General features: G+C 33.1%; 1 protein-coding gene across 1 annotated transcript in view; it reads right to left on the bottom strand.

The window, feature by feature from the left end:
- Positions 1 to 19,090, bottom strand: part of HTR2C (5-hydroxytryptamine receptor 2C) — a 304,194-nt gene that overhangs the window by 226,801 nt on the left and 58,303 nt on the right. The window lies entirely within an intron of this gene.

Below are 19,090 nucleotides of genomic sequence, written 5' to 3'. Positions count from 1 at the left end.
CCCATAACAAGCTGGGAGTTCAAAGACTCATCAAACATAGCCTTGAAGGAGCCAGTGGCAAATGTGCTTTCTTAGTAGATTATATTATAATATAATATATTCTTAATGTAACTATTTTGAGAGATTTAGAAGCAGGAAGTTTTAGTTATAGAAGTAGAAATTTTTCAGATTCCCTTCAGTCTTTGTGGCAAACAAATTTCTAATGTTTTAATATATTACTTATTATTTCCATTGCTTACAAGTAATAAACATGTCCATTGTATAAAATTTGAAAAACAAAAAAGAAAAAATGTAAAAATCCCAGGTGATTTTAACACCCACATATAACTACTTTTAAACTTATTTAGATTTTCATGTAAATGAAGTCAAATATTTAATTTTAAACCCATATTTTTCTACTTAACATCAAGACTTTTCCCTTAAAATAAAACCTCACATTGCCATATGATGTCAGATAGTCCATAATAAGATTCAAGAAAAGCAAATGACAAATGATGAATGTCTTTCTTCTTTTTGGAACTTATTTGCATGCCCTCCATTGAGGATGGAGATCCTGAGAAGAGGCAGTGACTAAGAGGCTTTTTTGATTTTATATGAAGAAAAAGTTGAATTGTAACAATCTTAGATTTCTTAACCTTATAATCAAAATCTTGGTTTGTTTAGTTTAATATCATATATGTCAAATTTATCAATTCACATATTTTCCATAAAATCCATTGTAAATAGTCATAGGAACATAGATAAGATACAAATGAGATTTAAAGTAAAAATTTTGATAATTTGGTGAAATAATTTGCAGTCTTGCATCACTTAATGACAGGGACACATTCTGAGAAATGCGTTGTTAAGCAATTTCGTCATTTTGAGAACACTATGGAGTGTACTCACATAAAGCTAGATGGTATAGCCTACTATACACCTAGGCTAGATGGTACTAATCTTACGGGACCACTGCCATATATCTGGTCCGTTGTTGACTGAAATGTTATGTGGCACATAACTTGTACTTCTTAGTGTTCTGGTGTTCTTGGAATTTATTATCCAATATAAGGTTCACCCCAAACTGAAGTTAATTTCTAATTAATTCAGGTCACTAAAGTAAGATTCAGTGAGTTATTAATTTAGGTCAATTATTGTTCTTGAGCAAGCTTAAGAGTTAATAAAGCTTTCAAGTTTGTCTACGCGACAACCAGTAGACAACTTTTGCCCTGAGAAAGTCTGGCTCACTAATGGAGAATCAGAATTTTTAAGTCCAGTTACACATGGAAAGCAGCACTTTAACTTAATTCAGCTGATCTTAAAGATGCAGTCAGACAAGCCTCCTGATCCATAATAGTCTTGTTATAGTTAAAGCAAAATAACCTTACTTCATAGTTATGCTGTTCAAGTTTTATTTAATAATAAAAATTTAAAGCAGGAAACACTGACCAAACAATCTAAGTTAAGAACAGCAAAATTGTAACATAGCCTAATAATCTCAATTTATGCATATTAGCTTAAATATATATGGGTATATACGGCTGCTATATTTTTGAAAGTCATATTTGAAAATCCGCAGAATAAGTGTACATGCCTTAATTTGAAGTCTTGGTTGTCTGTATGCGTTTGTACACACCTGTGGCTATTTTTAGCTATGTATGTAATTGCATTATTTCATTTAATGTTCATATCAAAACTGCCATCCTCATTTTATAGGCAAAGAATATCCCACTATACAGGAAAGCCAGGTAAATTGCCCAAAGTCATATGGCTAGTGTATTCCTTTTTAAAAATTATTTTGCATAAGTAAATAATTACATCTAAATTTATTTAACCTAGGATACAAAATTGAATTGAAATTTTCATGTGATTTTATTCAAGTGGGGAAAAATTTTATTTTAAACCATATTTAAAATAAACTTTAATTTTGTAGTTCAAGTTACTCCACTTTTGAGATTTAACACTTCTTTCCTATAAAGGTAAACGCTCCTGATGATGTTTTTCTTGTTTCATTTGCCTGTAGCTAACAGAATTCTGACATTTTTGGCACATATTTACGTAAATCAGTAGTGACCTTTTTCACTTCTGTAATTTACAAAGAAGGAGAAGATGAACGTTTGCGTACCGTCAGTGTTCATTTTCCATGAACAGGCTCTATGACAAGTGCATATTAGACTCATTCTCAACTATGTTGCAAGTGAGCACAATGATCTAGATTTTTAAACAAGAAATCATAATGCTATCTTAAAATTTTATTTTTACTTGCCAATGAACTGCCAACTGAATAATGGTAATGCCTGAAACCATTGCTGTGCATGCCAACTTCTTAAAAATATGGTCCCCATCAATAATGTCAATGACTACAGTATAATAATTCTAATGATCAAAGAAACATTCTGAAAATTTTATGCTATTTAACACTAAAGAATGTTATATATTTTCTAAGCCATCATAGATCAACTTAACAATTGAAGAAATTAACACTATATTGTTGTGCAATATCAAACATGATGGAAATGTAAAAATAATTGAATTAAAAGTTAAAGCAAATGTGAAATCTAAAGCAGTCTAAATGTTGCAAACCGAAATCTTATGAATTTTCAGTCTATTGATTAAAAAGTGTAAGTTACCAGTAACAGCAAAATGCTCATTTTAAAATTTTTTATTGAGATTAATAAGAATTTTTATGTAATGGGGGGCTCAAGCATCTAGGATCTGAAAACAAGGCATATAACTATATTTACATGTAATTGCTCTTTGTTATTTTAATTAAATTTTCATTTAAATTTCTCTGAAATTTCTGAAATTCATATGTCAAGAGTTATCCATAAGTTTTGGTAGAGAAAACATTCTAGGGTATTTTGCTTCTGTGTATTCTGATGGGCATGTGTGAAAATTAAATGTTAATCTCAGTCTGATTTCCCCCATGGTGTGTTAAGAACTGTACAGAAGCAGTTTTGCAAAGTGGAAAGATATTAGTTACATTCTATTTAAAATCATTGACCAAAAATGTTGTTTCACAAGATCAAACAAATGACGTAAGTCTGATGATGAGGCCAGTCCATGGCTTATATGGCTTGCCCCCAGGCATATTTATGAAACCGAGAATAGATAATTCACAGAATGTATCCAGTAACTTTAAATAAGAACGAATTTTAAGTCAAATTTTTATTCACTTCTGTTTTCCAGTTAAACACATACATTAATTATAAAAACAGACTACTTTCATGAAAGAGAAGAATATTTTGTTCCTGAATACATTTTATTCAGGCAATCTGCCTAAAAGCAAACACATGGCAAATTCTTTATTTTTTTTCTTTTTCTCCCCAAAGCCCCCTGGTACATAGTTGTATATTCTTCGTTGTGGGTCCTTGTAGTTGTGGCACGTGGGACGCTGCCCCAGCGTGGCTTGATGAGCAGTGCGATGTCCGCGCCCAGGACTGGAACCAACGAAACACTGGGCCACCCACAGCGGAGCGCACGAACCCAACCACTCGGCCACGGGGCCAGCCCCCATATGGCCAACGCTTAATAACAGTCTGTGGATTTGCTTGCAGGGGGTATTAATCCTCTACCTGCCACAAATTTATATATTTAATGATAAATTCAATATACTGCATAAATTTCAGTTTTGGTCAGTACATAGTCATTATACACAGTGAACCTACACTATTAGGTAAGAAAACACCATAAGACATGTTATTACATGCTAGACTTAGAAGAAGAAAAATCAATTTTCTTTTAACTGTACAACTGCTTAACTGCTTATTTCAGGGCAAGTATGCACCGCTTTTGGGCAAAAGTCATTATGATATTTACATAGTTAATAAAGACAAGACATAAAAAGAATGATTTTCTAACCATAAAATTAGAAAATCTTATGGAGTAAATTTCTAAAGGAGTTGTTACAGCATTGCCATATACAAGCTGTCTTATCTTGGCCAAGGAATTTAACCTCTCTGCAATTGTGTTCTCATCTTTTAAGTAGGGATACTAACAAAACTTATCATAAAAGGCTGTTGTAGGAGATAGTGAAAATGCATGTAATACTCTGAGAATGATGCTAAGAATATAGTATGTGTTCAATGAATGTGAGCTGTTATCGGCGCAAAAAACACTCCTACTTTATTGCACAAATGTATTCTTTCAACCCAGAGCTTAAAAGATAGAAATGTATGTATCCTCAATAAAGTGGTCACTATATCTTTTCTGGTACTATTCAAAAGTAAATTCTAACTAAAAGTGTGTCTAAAAAACTGTTCAACATGGTTCCCAGCACATAGAGAAGAAATGAAAGCTGCATGGAAAATTTTGTAGCTCAGTGATACAACTAATTCATGGTCTTTAGGTTAGAAGAGTCTGGAAATAACCAATTATTATTATGTCAAAGTCACCTTTTATTTTTTTCTCTACAAAGAAAACTTTAAAGAGAAAAAATATAATTTTGTTTGGCAAGTATTGAATGGGAAAAGTTGAAGTCGGTGTTCTTAGTGGTAATGAGCTTAATTTGTTCAATAGCCTGGTTCATACTGGCTTACTGATGACTATTATGCTTGACTAAGTGATTCACATTTCATCTGATCATTAAAATTCAAATTAATAGACAAAGGGGGCTTAGTAATGGTTTGGGCACCATTACATAAATCACCAGGGAATTAGGCTTTATGAAGTTTTTCTAATCCAATAAAAGAGTTCTAATGTACCAACTTGCTCTTCAAATTAAAATAATATTTCATGAGCTGAGGGAATTCTAATTTATTACCATGAAATTATTTATGTGTGAATATATTTCTCAGCTTAATTTATAAGATTAAAAACTAACCTATGGTTGCAATAATTTTTATTAGTTTTTACAATGACAACTTATCAACTAAAATGTACTTTATAACAAAAGAACCTGTTGATAGGAATTAGAGTGAAAAAGGAAAATTAGTGCTACTTTCCTTTAAATATCAAAAATTGACACAAATATAGAAAATATATCATAGACAGCATTGCGTAACACATGTATCTTTACTTTTGACCTCTGTAAGTCACTTGAAAGAAAATATTTGTTCATGCCCTGATATGCTAGCAGTACCATTACCCCTCAAAAATTACTTGTTTTAAAAAGAGCCTGAAGGATATCGTATATATGTATTTTATATGTTTCAGTTGAAGTAGAGTTTAATTTTTAGTCCAAAGTATGTTACATTACTTGAAATAGCTAAATGATTCCGAGGAGCTATTGTGGCTGTACAATCACCCTTCAGTTTTATGTTTTAGATCCTCCGAAGCGGAAGAGTTATATATAAGAACATCTTTATGAAATGTTATAGGCAAAGAAAATCATTCTTGGTACCCATTTTTATGATTATATTATTATTTTGATGCTTATGAGGTATGCAAATTACAACCACACTAGAGAATGACACCAGATTTAGAGTATTTGCAAAAAGGAAATATACAGAGTGGAATTTATTTATTGGAGCACATGTACTGTAAAATCTATTTTTACTCCTTCTATCTATGTCTTTTCAGGTTTTACATCCACCTATCTTTAATTTAAACTTAGCCATAAATACACATCTTTTAAATAATTATAGAATTTTGGTCCTTCAGAGGATGGCTTCCCTCACAGCGTCTCTGAGAGCTAAATAAAAATTTTAAAGCAAAAATGTGTGGGTGAGGTGTAAAAGTAGATGGGAGTGCACTCATTTTGAATTAGGATGATTAGTCATTAATTTCAGGTATTCATAAGACTTGTTCTCAAAGTACCTTCAAACGTATTGTGTAAGGCTCTTTCTGAAAGAATTCATTTTAATTTAAAAGGAGCACAGATCAGGCATCTATGCTAGGAGGATAAACCCACCCGACAGTCTCACTTTAGAAATGTAAGGCAATATCTTCTGCAAAAGATAAAGTGTGAGAAAGAAAAAAATCATAGGACTTGTTATTGAGAGTCTATTATATCAAAACCCTTTCATTATTTACTATGCTTAGTAAACTAAGGCATGTTTGTATTCTGGATAAACGCGTATATTGCTCTTCAATATCAATGAAACAGGTTTTGGTATGTCCTCTCTCTTCCAAGACATTGGCAGATATGGGTGATATTTTTTACCATGCTTAGAGGAAAGTAAGTTTTGCCATAAATAAGAAGAAAGTATGTAAATTAATTTTGCTAAAATTATCTTAATACAAGCATTAAACAGTCTGTGGATTTCTAGAAGTATTTAAACAGCCAATAATTGTGTCATTGCCTGTCAGGAAAAGTCATGTGTCTGGCTTATAATGAGGACACACACTCTGATGTCTGCTCCTATAGCTGCCTTGGGTTTGCAATACACATTTGCAAGAGGGTCTGTGTGCAGTCTGTGATCACAAAACTAAGAAAAGTTAATTGGGTCCAATTTAATTCCTTGGCTTCCTAGAAATTAATGTTGCATGTGACTTCAATGCCATCCAGTTCCACCTGCAACAGCCTCAACATATAATAAATAACATAAACATTCTAACAAGCTTTCCAAGTTCAGCAAATTAGTCCTTTCTTCATTTAGTTTAGATTCCTCAAAACACAAGTCAGTATATATTTTATGAGACCCTAGAAGGAAAGAGTAAGCTTTGAGTGTTAGATTGAGCAATAGTAAAAATAAGATGCTATCCTCCTAGTATAGATGCCTGATCTTTACTCCTTTTAGATTAATTTAATAATTCAATTTTTTATGTCAGATTACAAGGAGGTTTAGTGACTAATACTAAAAAAAGAATGAGACACAACTAAAGAAATCCTCTTCTCCGAAATTTGATTGTCATATTCTCAACGTCTCGGTAAAACATTTAAAGACAGAAACCAAGTATCCTCTCACAGAGAGCAGAATTAGAGCCATGTGTAAATAATTAATGTTTTATTGTTGTTCCTTAGGGTTTTTTTTGTTGCTGTTAAAAAACAACTGGTTCTATAAATTATAGTTTTATTTTCAGATTAGCCTATAATCTAGTATTTAGATTTCTTGCTTACAGGTTTGAATATATTGAGTTTCCTTGAATATGATATTATGTTTTCCTCTATTTGGTAGAGCCCAGAGTTCACTTAAACCTCAAGAAACAAACAAATGATTAAGAGTTCAATGATTCCATGAATCATAAAATTTTAAAACTGTTAAATTATTTTAATAATTATAGAGTGATAGCAAGTAATGATTGAAGTAACTAGCAAAGGGCTTGCTGTAACCTATTTTAAGAACAGATATAATTATATACTATACAATACTTGAAATCATTGTTCAAGATAAAATTAATAACCCCCATCATGTCACTTGTCTGTTCTACTATAATGTGACAGTTGCATTTCTAAGAAATCTTGCATGATGCAAAGGAAAAAAATTGTTTTCAAGGGAAAACACCAGGAGTTTCTGATTTACAACATTATTGTTTCTGAAGGAATTTGGAGTATTTCCTAAACCTCATACCTTTTTTTTACTTTTCACTTAATAATCCCCAATATATGTCCACTCCAAATTTAAAAAGTTCGACTTAAAGAAAGAGTTAAGTGATTCCAATAATCCATAGACCATAGAATGCTATACAGCCTAGCAGAAATTGAATATAATGCAAGGCTATTGTAAAGTAGCTCTATTATCTACATCATCGCTATAGTTACAAAGTAACATTTTAAGAAAAAAGAAAGAAAGTAAAAGGTTATTCAGAAAAGCATAGGGAAGTAATTTAGCTACAGTACATTTTCTGAAATATGAAGTATACTCTTAAAATAAAGCTCTACCAAAAATAACCTACCCATTGCATTTTAGTATCCAATATTGCTATTTATTGAATTTAAGATATTTTCAAATTCTTTTAAAAATATTTTATAATTTGACTGTACAATGGGTTATACTTAAAGAGACAAAATAATACTTAGGTATGTGTATGAGTTAGGAAGGAAAGCTCTAATGTATATGTCCTTAAAAAATAGTCTAATAGAAGGAAAAAAAACAAGGAGTGTTCAACTACTGATGTAAATAAACAAACAAAGCTCATATCTTGAATCTTTTCAATGTTATTACAAATCCTAGAATGTAAATTTTGCTCAGAATTCAAGTTCTCTGCTCATCATACATAATACAGCACCTTGGTGATGCTAATATGATAAAATTAGATAATTGTAAAGAGAAATAAGATAATTGATTGTTAGAAAGAAAGGCTGTTCTCTGAATAAACTTTTAAAAAATTATGTCTTGGATATTCAGATTGATTTTCATTTCAATTTCTCCAGAAAATTCTCTTTGTGACTGTTACGCTTTATTATTTTGGCAACATTCCTCAAAAGTATCTCTCAAGGTTGGTTAGCATTACTTATTCTATTTTACACAGAGACAGCCGAAGCAAAGAGAGCAAGCTCAGAAGAGAATTGAGCTCAAAACTCACAATTGTAGTTTGTGTTTTCAATCTGCTTAGCCACTGGGTCATTGTATCTTTTTATTTCTAATCTGTTTCTCCTGCCTTACTGTATTTTATTGATAACTGAACATGTCACTTTCCCAACTTTCACTATGAATCTTTTGTCAGCAGCATGAAGCAGGTAAACACATCTCCTTTATAAACAGATTTTAGTCCCCAAAATAATTAGGTTGTAAATGATAGGGATGGAAGAGAGGCAGGTGTTATATCAGAGAGATAAAGAATTCATTTTAAGAAGCAAAATCTTTCTTAAGGAAAGGAGAAAATAACATGTCATGGATACTAATAAAAGAAAAAGGTCTTTAGTTTCCTACAGGGCTTGTGTGCTGAGAAGAAAGGGATGGGGTGCAGGGCAGGCCGCCCCAAGATATGCCACTCTGGTATGCAGATTATTTCAAGCTGAAGACAATAAAGACTGAGACTCAGGAAGAACATTCGACCTTTCCCTCCTAACTGCCTAAAAGAAATTTACAATAAAGGCCTGTCCCCAGGACAGATCATCACCATAAATAACTCCAGGTTCCTTTTTTTTTTTTTTTTTTTGAGGAAGATTAGCCCTGAGCTAACTACTGCCAATCCTCCACTTTTTGCTGAGGAAGACTGGCCCTGAGCTAACATCCATGCCCATGTTCCTCTACTTTTTTACGTGGGACGCCTACCACAGCATGGCTTTTGCCAAGCGGTGCCATGTCCACACCGGGATCCAAACTGGCGAACCCCGGGCCACCGAGAAGTGGAATGTGAGAACTTAACCGCTGCTCCACTGGGCCCGGTTCAGGGAAACTGGGAGGATCTTCGTTAAGCCCACTCTTAATAAAGTTCTATTTACCAAACATTTGCTTTTCCATTTCCATGCGGGTTGCCTTCCTCCCCTTTGAAGCCCCAAATCACTACCCCAAACATCCTCCTTGTCTGTAGCTGAAGATACTTAAACAGGCAGCCTTGGCCAGTTGGCTGAGTTACTCAGTTTCTCCCATGTATACATGCTATTAAACTTGGCTTGATTTTCTCTTGCTGACCTGCCTTTTTAATTATTTTATCAGCCATAAGAACCTTAAGGAAAAGGGGCAGGTGGAATTCTCCCACTTCCCCAACAAAAGGCATATCAAAAACAAACAAAACATTTAAATTATGCTCAGTAATGCTATTTAAGAAATTAACCAGAAATTTGCATGAAAATCATCAGTGGAAAACTGAACACTTGTCAGCATTGTGGAAAAGTCCACCTTAAACTACAAAACAGCTTGAGGTGGTTTTGTGTTAAAGTGAAATGATGTTCACAGCCAGTGGCAGCCACAGTGATTGTGGCTGGAGAATAAAAACTTTACTGCTGAATCCAAAAACTTCCTACAGTGTAAATCAGATGGGAAGAGAGATGATACCTAATCTAGTCTCCACCGATATCATGATTTGCCTATTTGCTGGGATTTCTACCTGCTGTAAAGGATTGGGTTTTGAAATAAACTTCCACATGCCACATGTGAATGAAAATTGCAAGCATAAACATCAGTTGTTTATGATCCTCTTGCGATATTTTCACTCAAAGCCTCATAAAGAATGTGACTACACATCTGCTATGGTCTGCATGTGTCCCCCCAAAATTTATATGTTGAATCCTAGCATATGAATTCACATGTTGAATCCTAATCCCCGATATGCTGGTATTAGCAGGTGTGGCCTTTGGGAAGTGATTAGGTCAGGAGGGCAGAGCCCTCATGATGGGATTAATTCTCTTATAAAAGAGACTCCAGAGAGATCACTTGTCCCTTCCACCAGGCGAGGACGCAAGAAGTTAGAGACCAGGAAGAGAGTTCTCACCCCACCATGCTGGCACTCTGATCTCCTACTTCCAGCCTCCAGAAGTGCGAGAAACAAATTTCTGTTGTTTATAAGCCACCCAGTCTATGGTATTCTGTTATAGCAGCCCTAACAGACTAACACACTATTCCATGTACCTATTTTAAGATTTAAGATTTTAATTTCTTTCATTTTTCATTTAAAAATCCATGTCAATGTATATTTCCTATCATAACATCCTATTATCTCCTTTCCTCAATGAAAGAGGCTGAGCATGTTAATGGAATAAATACACTATATATTCCGTTAGGTTCTACAGGCAATTATTGACTACTGATTAAGATTTCAGTACAGTTTTAGGTACTAGGGGAGACACAAACCAAAAAGAAGAGGGGAAGGTTGATGTAGGAGAGCTTACAATCTAATCAAGAAGGAAGATCTAAAGCAGTTAAAGAACCAAGGTGAGGTCCGTGGAATAGACTCAATCAGGCAAACCCATTATCAGCACATATTACAAGAATTAAGTTATATACCTAACTTCTTAGAGAATTGAGTACTCTTTCATGTGGTTAGCCACTCTTATTAACTCGACATTTACATTAGGAAACTTGATTTTCTTGTTACTTATGCAATTACTTAACAATCAAGGGCAATACTATTACACACATTTTGTTTTAGGATGATTTTCTCCCTTACTCTCTGTATTTCCTCACTTACTCCCAGCACAGAACAGATAAATTGTCTGATCCATTGACAATTTTAAAAAGAATAAGAGGTGATCTCCTTCTGGCAAGATTAGTATTATTTATTAGACTATGTGAATTATTACCATTGTAAGTTCAAGTTATTGGTCCTTTCAACGTACAACAGTTTCTGCATATGTCTGCCTAGTCATTTAGGAAAAAAGTATATTTCGTTGTATTATAAAACCCTTTGGATTTATTATGTGTGCAAAAACCTATAAAGTTATTTTCAAATCATTTATTCATTTTAAGTTGATTTTCAAGTCTTAAATCAAGGGAACAATTTTCTTTTTTGTATATGTGATTTACATCTTGATGTGTGTGTTGATAGGTAGATAGAAAAAAAAGCAGATAGACAGAACATAGTGTAGAACTAAATCACCTCAAATTGATTCTAGGTTGTGAAAGTATTTGTATATGAAAGCAAACTGACTGCGGTTTAGGGCTTATTGAATTTTATTGTTTCCTCCAGTCAAAGAAGCATTTAATTTTATAATAGTCATACGGATGTGAACAAAATTAAGCAAAATATTCAGTAATTCTATATCCTTGTCAACATTCTTTATCATGATTATGATAAGTATGAAATTAAGAAATATTACGTGAGGTATTTAGACACCTTGCTATTTCAAAAAAGCAGTCTCTTCATTTTGTATTCCCAGAGAATACTGAAAAACTTTGTCACTATTTTACTTCAGCATTTGTTTTAGGCCCAGAGAGGAAGACAATTGCCAATAAAGAGAAATCAATATAGAATAAAAAACATATTGACTGTGCAATACATACAAATCCATTGCATATGTTTAAACAGTTTGAAATGACTAACTAGTTTGCAGCAAGATTCCATCTGAAAGGGGTAACAAGCTGATTAATATAGCATTGTAGATCAATTTGCAAATTAAACCTTAGAAGAATGGGACCTACGAAATGTAAGACTTGATTGATGTGTGGGTTTGCATGAGAGATTTAAATAAATCAAGAACCAAATCACTGTTGGCCATTATAGTAGTGATCCCTGAACAGTTTAGGGGTTTGAGAGTACTGGATGACAAAAGGAGGGCAGAATGGGATAGATGTGTGACAAATAAATAGTTATTTATAATTAGATTTCCTGAAAAATGATTGATTTGAAGAAGAATGCTTTTGCTGAGTCTTATGCATGGTATCCTGGGAGATTATAGGTGCCATGAAGTCATACTCTTATAAACGTGCTAGGTTTAAATGTATAAAACCTGTTCTTTGAATCTCTAATCTTGGCATTGGGTAATTGAAATATGCATAGAAAAATTCTGTACACTGAATATATTATTTTCACATTATCCAAACCTCTTTGATAAACAAAAAGGAAACATTGGACCATAAAAATGAGACAATGAAGTGCACACATATTGCCTTCCAGTCTTAATATTATTTGGAAAGTAAACAGGCACAGAAGAGCAAGATATTATCCACAAATTAAGAAATTAGGCAATAAATATAATTCATAACTGAATTTCAAATAAAAACCTAACTCAAAATTTAAGAAGCAAGTATATTCTGCAAATTAAACAATGGAAGACTTCCCCCAGAATTGATTTGTTCTTTTAAACAAATTATTTCATGCAAGTTTTGTTTTCAGCATTTTTAACTGACATTCTGGAGTTAAAAATAAATTTTACTTCATAACACACAAAAATCATCCTTCTCCTTAAAACACGTGTTCCTTTTTGGAATGGTTTGTTGAATGTTATAAGGAAATGTGGTAGCATTTTTTCATGTTCAGCCATACTGTTCAAATTAACCAGCAAAATATTTATTGTGTATTTTTGTGTTGGCTTTATGAAAGGTACAAAGGAAGTGAGTGACCTGATTCCTGCTTATGAGAAATATAATTTAATTCTGTTGATAAGCTACATATGAATAAAATAAGTGCCAAACTATTTAGTGAAATAATCATAAGACAATAAGGTATGTATTTAAATAGAAATCAAATAGTACAAACAAGAAGAGTAGCAGGAGTTCAGAGACAGAAGGCAATAACAAGTAAGCCTATAAATGCCTGCTGAAAGAAACTAATTTAATTCATTCTGTAAACATTTAATGGGAAGCTACTGTATACTGATCTACATACTGGGAATTCAAAGATGAATAAGTCAAGAGCCTTGCCAGTAACCAAGAGATTTTAAGCCAAGGTACCTTGGTTTTTATTTTAGATGGATTAGATCTTCACCAGATGATTAACTGCCTCCCAAACCATCAAGTCATTGACAAAGGCCGATAGTTTTACAGAAGGCACCAAAAGAAAAGAACAAACTGTTGGCTTGTTTTTCAGGAGTTCTAATTTATAGTTACCAATAATCTGTTTTTATCATGGAAATTATGAACTCTAAAAATATGAAAATGAAATAAAGTAACTCCTCTGAAGAATTTGATTAGGTGCATGAAGTATAGAAACATATTTATGCTTGCTCTAGACAAACTGTATCGTAAGGGAAGTAGACTTACCATATTAAAACAGATTTCTTCTATTAATTAAAATTGGTTACGTCTTAACATCACTAAATGCTTTTTATATTACATGTAGGTTAAAAAATGCATTTTCTGGGTGCATTGCTGAATTTGCATGAATTATTTATAAAGTGGAAAAGTTTTGCTCATATTCTTATTATTATGAGTTTTATGCATGTAACCTGCTATTTATTACTGACAAATAAAATAACCATCCTCTTAAGATTCAAACAATTCAAATAAAAACTAATTGGGGCCAGCCCAGTGGCGTGGTGGTTGAGTTTGAACTCTCCGCTTTGGTGGCCCAGGGTTTGTGGGTTCAGATCTCAGGCGCAGATCTACACACCGCTCATCAAGCCATGCTGTGACAGCATCCCACACACAAAACAGGAGAAGTTTGGCACAGATGTTAGCTCAGCGACAACCATCCTCAAGCAAAAAGGGGAACATTGGCAACAGTCGTTAGCTCAGAACCAATCTTCCTCATCAAAAAAAAAAAGTAATTTAAGTAAATATCCTAGAATATCAGTGATCTAAAAATATAAAATACCACATAAATGAACATATTTTGGGAGATGATTTTTTTCTGCTTCCATTTCATCATTATTTTGGAATAAAAGAGCAATCAGGTTATGAAAAATGTATGAAAATATTTCTCATTTAAACTAATACCTTGAAAATCAAGAAGTGTGACAAAAGACATAGCAACTAATGGAATTATGTTGAAGATATATGTCTCTAAATTTCATTGAGCTGCAGCTATTTATTTATAAGATTGTTTCACAATCACAACTTGAAAATTCATTTTTGGAAACAAGACAACCTACTATCACTGTATACATTATTGATTTATTATTTTATTATGTCATATTTATTTCTTGAGATAAGTTAGACCTTTTCCCCACCAAGTTAAGCATGACACAAGCGTATTTAATTTGTTTGTTGTTCCCTTTTCCAGATCAACATCCTTTGACCCAAATTGAAATTAAATGAAATTATCAACATGTTAACTTTCAAGCTATATGACCTGATATAATTTGGTTACATTTAAAACTGACTTCAGAAAAATTTATCCAACTTCCGTGAGAAGGTTTCTATGAAAGGTCTATGATAATGAATTGCAATTTCAAACACAGAGGATTTTTAGATTAGATAATTTTTGTTCAAAATAAAACCAATTCCAGGAAGAAAATTACTTGACATTACCTGACACTTAAGTCTACCTTAGTAAACTCCTCCTAAGCAATAGTGGATATACATATATATATATAGACACTCTCACTCTCTCTCTCCTTTTTCAGACCATAGTGATTTAAAGGTAAAGCAATAGAGAACTTGACTTGATGGAAGTAGGACCTTTGATTGCATTAAGAAACTAATGGATATATCCATTCATTTGCAAGCAATCGAGTGTGAAGTATTGTGATGATAGTTATGAAATAAATGAATAATTGGATAGATGGGTGATTAAATGAGTATTCCTTTTTTGCATATTGGAGAAATATTCTAGGAGGAATGCTGTGTAAGAGGCAGAGAGAACAGGAAGAAGTTGGGAGAATAAATTAAACCAATCTTTTCATCTTGATCTCTATCTTTAATTTCACTAGTTATTAATAAGAAATGAGACAATAAATTATCTAAGAGCAACAAAGTGAGCATATAAAAAGATACTGTGATAAAAGAAGTTCAGAAAAGATAATAAAGAAGGTCAGAAAAGATCTGGGACAGCTCAAAAGAATATACAGTAGCAGAAATCATTCTAATGGATGAAACAATGAGATAATTCATTTTCTTGTACAAAGTGACCTAGATGAAGGTAACTTGGCTGAAATGACCATGCAAACAAAAATTAAATGCATATTTGAAATGATAATGAAAATAAGAAGAAAGCCAGGATGAAAATAATCAAAATAATTGTATCATGATTCAGCAAGTTATTTTTGCAACTTTAATTAACAGGTCAATTCAAATGAGTAGAGTTTGAGAAGGTACAATATCTTCCAAAAGAATCCAGTCAAATGAGTCAAAGGAATTTAAGAGGTAGAAAAGAATTCTACGATGTGTAATCTCATCAGTCCCCTAAAAGGGCAGACATACATAGATCTCCTCCAGGATTTGTAGTCGGCCAAGTCATTTACTAACATTCTTTGGGTTGGTACATGAGGTAGTTGTAAAATTATTTATAAAAATATAGTAAAGGAACATTTAGTTGATGATATGTGCCAAAAATACATAGGAACTTGAGGAACAATAAAAAGCCACTGATAACTATGAAATTAGCGAGTATAACAAAAGAATATTAACATAATTCATTAGCAATACTCTCATAAGGGTTGAGAACATACTGAAGGAGTGTAATTAAGAATAGATATTAAAGTAACTGTTACAACATGCCAGCACATTTTGCCAGACCATTTAACACATCTAGAGAAGTAGTGCAATGACAACTCGCCCTGGCAGCAGCGTTCAGTTCTATAAACAAGCTGATGCACACAACTCAAAATGTGTGTCTTGTTTGTTACTTAAAAAATCTAAGTATATCACCCTCTAGGAAAAATCCTTAGCAGTTTCACCTATCAGATTGCATTCAACCTCCTAATTCTTAATTTCCAGGAATTTCACTAGGGAACATTTGATTCTTAATCACACCTCATTCCTTATTTACTAGGTTCATGAAAACTGCATCTTTGCCTCTTAGTTTTTTTTTTCTTTTCTTTTTGTCTCCACCTCTAGTGCCAGAAATGTATTTTGAAGTTCCATGTCGTACAAAACTCAAAGTAATCAAACAATAAATTCTTACTATAACTGTCACTTGGGTATTAAATATTTGAATAATTTGCATTTCTACCTCCCTGGGAAGGACATGAATAGGCAGAAGTGCAACATTGATACCACCTCCTCTAGGAAGCCTTCCCTGATTGACTCCTCCACCCGGAGGCTGGATTGGGAGAGCTTTCATGTGCTCCCAAAGTATCCTGAGCTCACTCCTGCTGTAGCACTTACAACACAACATTTTAATTGTCTGCTTACTTGACTGCTTCTCCCAATAAAATTTGATCTCCTTGAGGAGGGGGGCTGTCTTATTCACTGCTGCATCTACAGCTTCTAGCACAGGACCAAACATTAGGTACAACTTTATTGAATGAATAAAAGAACAATATGGGGTAAATTTTCAGTGCAAGTGAAAAACAGAACTCATCAGTGAAAGTATTCTACAATGACTGCAATTGAAGGGCCATTAGTAAAGGTTCTTTAACTTTTAATCCTTCAAAATATATCACTAAATATATAGGGATACAATCATGTATGACAAAGCTTTTGATCTTAATTTTCTTTTAGAAATTTCAGGGATTACATACATCTAAATAATAGTATGAATCAGCATTACTAAGTAGATATCTTATCTTAGTAGGATACTAAGTAGGTATCATGAGTTCTGTTAGTAAAATACACATATATATGTATTATTTTTACTTTGGTGGTTTTGGAATCTCATGTCAAATAACTTAGAGTAACTTATTGGTATTAATTAATAAGTAAAGACCAAAAAACTCCACATACATTTACCACATACATTTTTAAAAATTGTATTCACATCTGCATCCGTCATAAGGTGGCTCAATAGATTTTCTCATTCAATCTACTGCCTGCAGATAGACAAGACACTATTAGTCAGATTTTACGTTGAGAAAACCTGAAGCTTGGGAATCTTAATGCACTGGCTCAAGGTTACATAGCTAATAAGTGTTGAATGGGAGTGAGGCGGGTAGGCCCTAAGTCTTCTGTCCTTTTAGGTAGAGTTGTGTAGAGTAGTCCTAGCAGAAATATTTCAAAAGAGTTAATAAAATAAAAGCCTTTTGAATTTTATTTTAGGATGTACTATATACTTCAGGAGTCAGAGTGACCTTCCTATACTATGTTTCTTGATTGCTATATTTAAATGACTTTACTTTTCCAGAACAGGTGGTTATTAATTTATTCAACAAACATTTATATGGATGCCCATTCAAACTCATGGGCCGTGTTAGTAGCTGCATATAGAATGGTGAACAAAACCTGCATGATCCTTGTACATTTAATAAAGATGAAAGAACAATAAGAAGAAATAGGAGAAGGAAGAAAATGGGCACATCTAGATCCTGTCTGATAAATGGGAAAGTGAGTTAGGAGCAATATGCGTGAAAGGGGTGAGAAAACTAGCTGAGAATCAAAGGGATCTTCACATCATTCATGTGATAGGCATAAATAGCCTGGGTGGGACGATCAGTTTGCTTTACTCCTAATATCTCTCCCTACTCTGACGAAATCAGCATTTCCTAATACCAGTTACTCACAAAGACGACCTAAAAGGAAATAAGAAAAATGTTAAAGTCTTTAATCTTCTCAGGAAGAAAAACAGCTATAAGTCTTTATGCTAGAAATATCTAATGCTATTTTCATTATTTAAATTCATTTCTAATAACTTAGGCTAGAAGTTTAACCTTAATAACAAAATGATTGACAAAGTAATTACTGAAATATTTTGGATATGCTACATTAGAACTGATATATGTAACATATTAAGGGAAAAAAACAAGAGACAAAGAGGCTTATGGGAACCTAGACTATTTCATGTTATATTAATGTAAAAGGTCAATGGAATTTTTAATAATGAATGATCATAAAAAGATTTCTTGATGATCCAATATTTGTTGTTTTCAATTTGTTTAATGTCTTATGATAATATTGATTTAGTAATTTTTATATATTTGATAAATTTCTACAACAAATAATTTTGCTCACTTAAATTTTACCAATTCTGAGGCTCAAGTCCCTTTTTCTCCCTAAAACCTTCCCAGACGGGAAATGATCTGGCCTTCCTCTGACCTTTTAAGATACATTTATTCTTATTGCACACTGTCTTGTCTTTTCTTTTTTTTCCAAGAAAGATTAGCCCTGAGCTAACATCTGCCAATCCTCCTCTTTTTGCTGAGGGAGGCTGGCCCTGAGCTAACATCCATGCCCATCTTCCTCTACTTTATATGTGGGACGCCTACCACAGCATGGCATACCAAGCGGTGCCATGTCTGCAACCGGGATCCGAACCGACGAACCCTGGGCTGCCGAAGGGGAATGTGCGCACCCAACCTCTATGCTACTGGGCCGACCCCATCACACACTTTCTTATACAGCGGTCATTTGTGCATCCGCCTTATATTTCTTCTCTCCCATATTAGATCATAAGCTCTGTCTGAGTCGTAGTTTTTTATCCTCCACATAACAGGTGCTCAAATAAGACTTGTTGGTTCATTTATTCTTTCAACAAATACTTATTGAGGACCTGCTATATGCCAGGCATGAAGAAACACAATGTGTTGAATATATTTAGACTTTTTGTTTAAAACTATTATACTATAGTTTTCAGTTTGATAATATTACAGAAAATGGCCCAATATTTCTAATCAGCATTTATTAAAATTCCTCTTTCCCTATAAACCCACTTTTATTCTCAATTTTATTTATAGGTTCACTTGGGTGAACTTCTGCTATTTTTCTTTGGCCTATAATATTTTTTATTCATGTTTTGAACTAGGTCTCTTAATAAATACTTCTAAATATTTATTTTGCTATTAGATATCTAAGTTCAGCTTTTGGTTCCTATTATA

This window comes from Equus asinus, chromosome X (genome assembly GCF_041296235.1).
Source record: "Equus asinus isolate D_3611 breed Donkey chromosome X, EquAss-T2T_v2, whole genome shotgun sequence".
Taxonomy (NCBI): Eukaryota; Metazoa; Chordata; class Mammalia; order Perissodactyla; family Equidae; genus Equus; species Equus asinus.
This window is presented reverse-complemented; position numbering and strand designations above follow the sequence as displayed.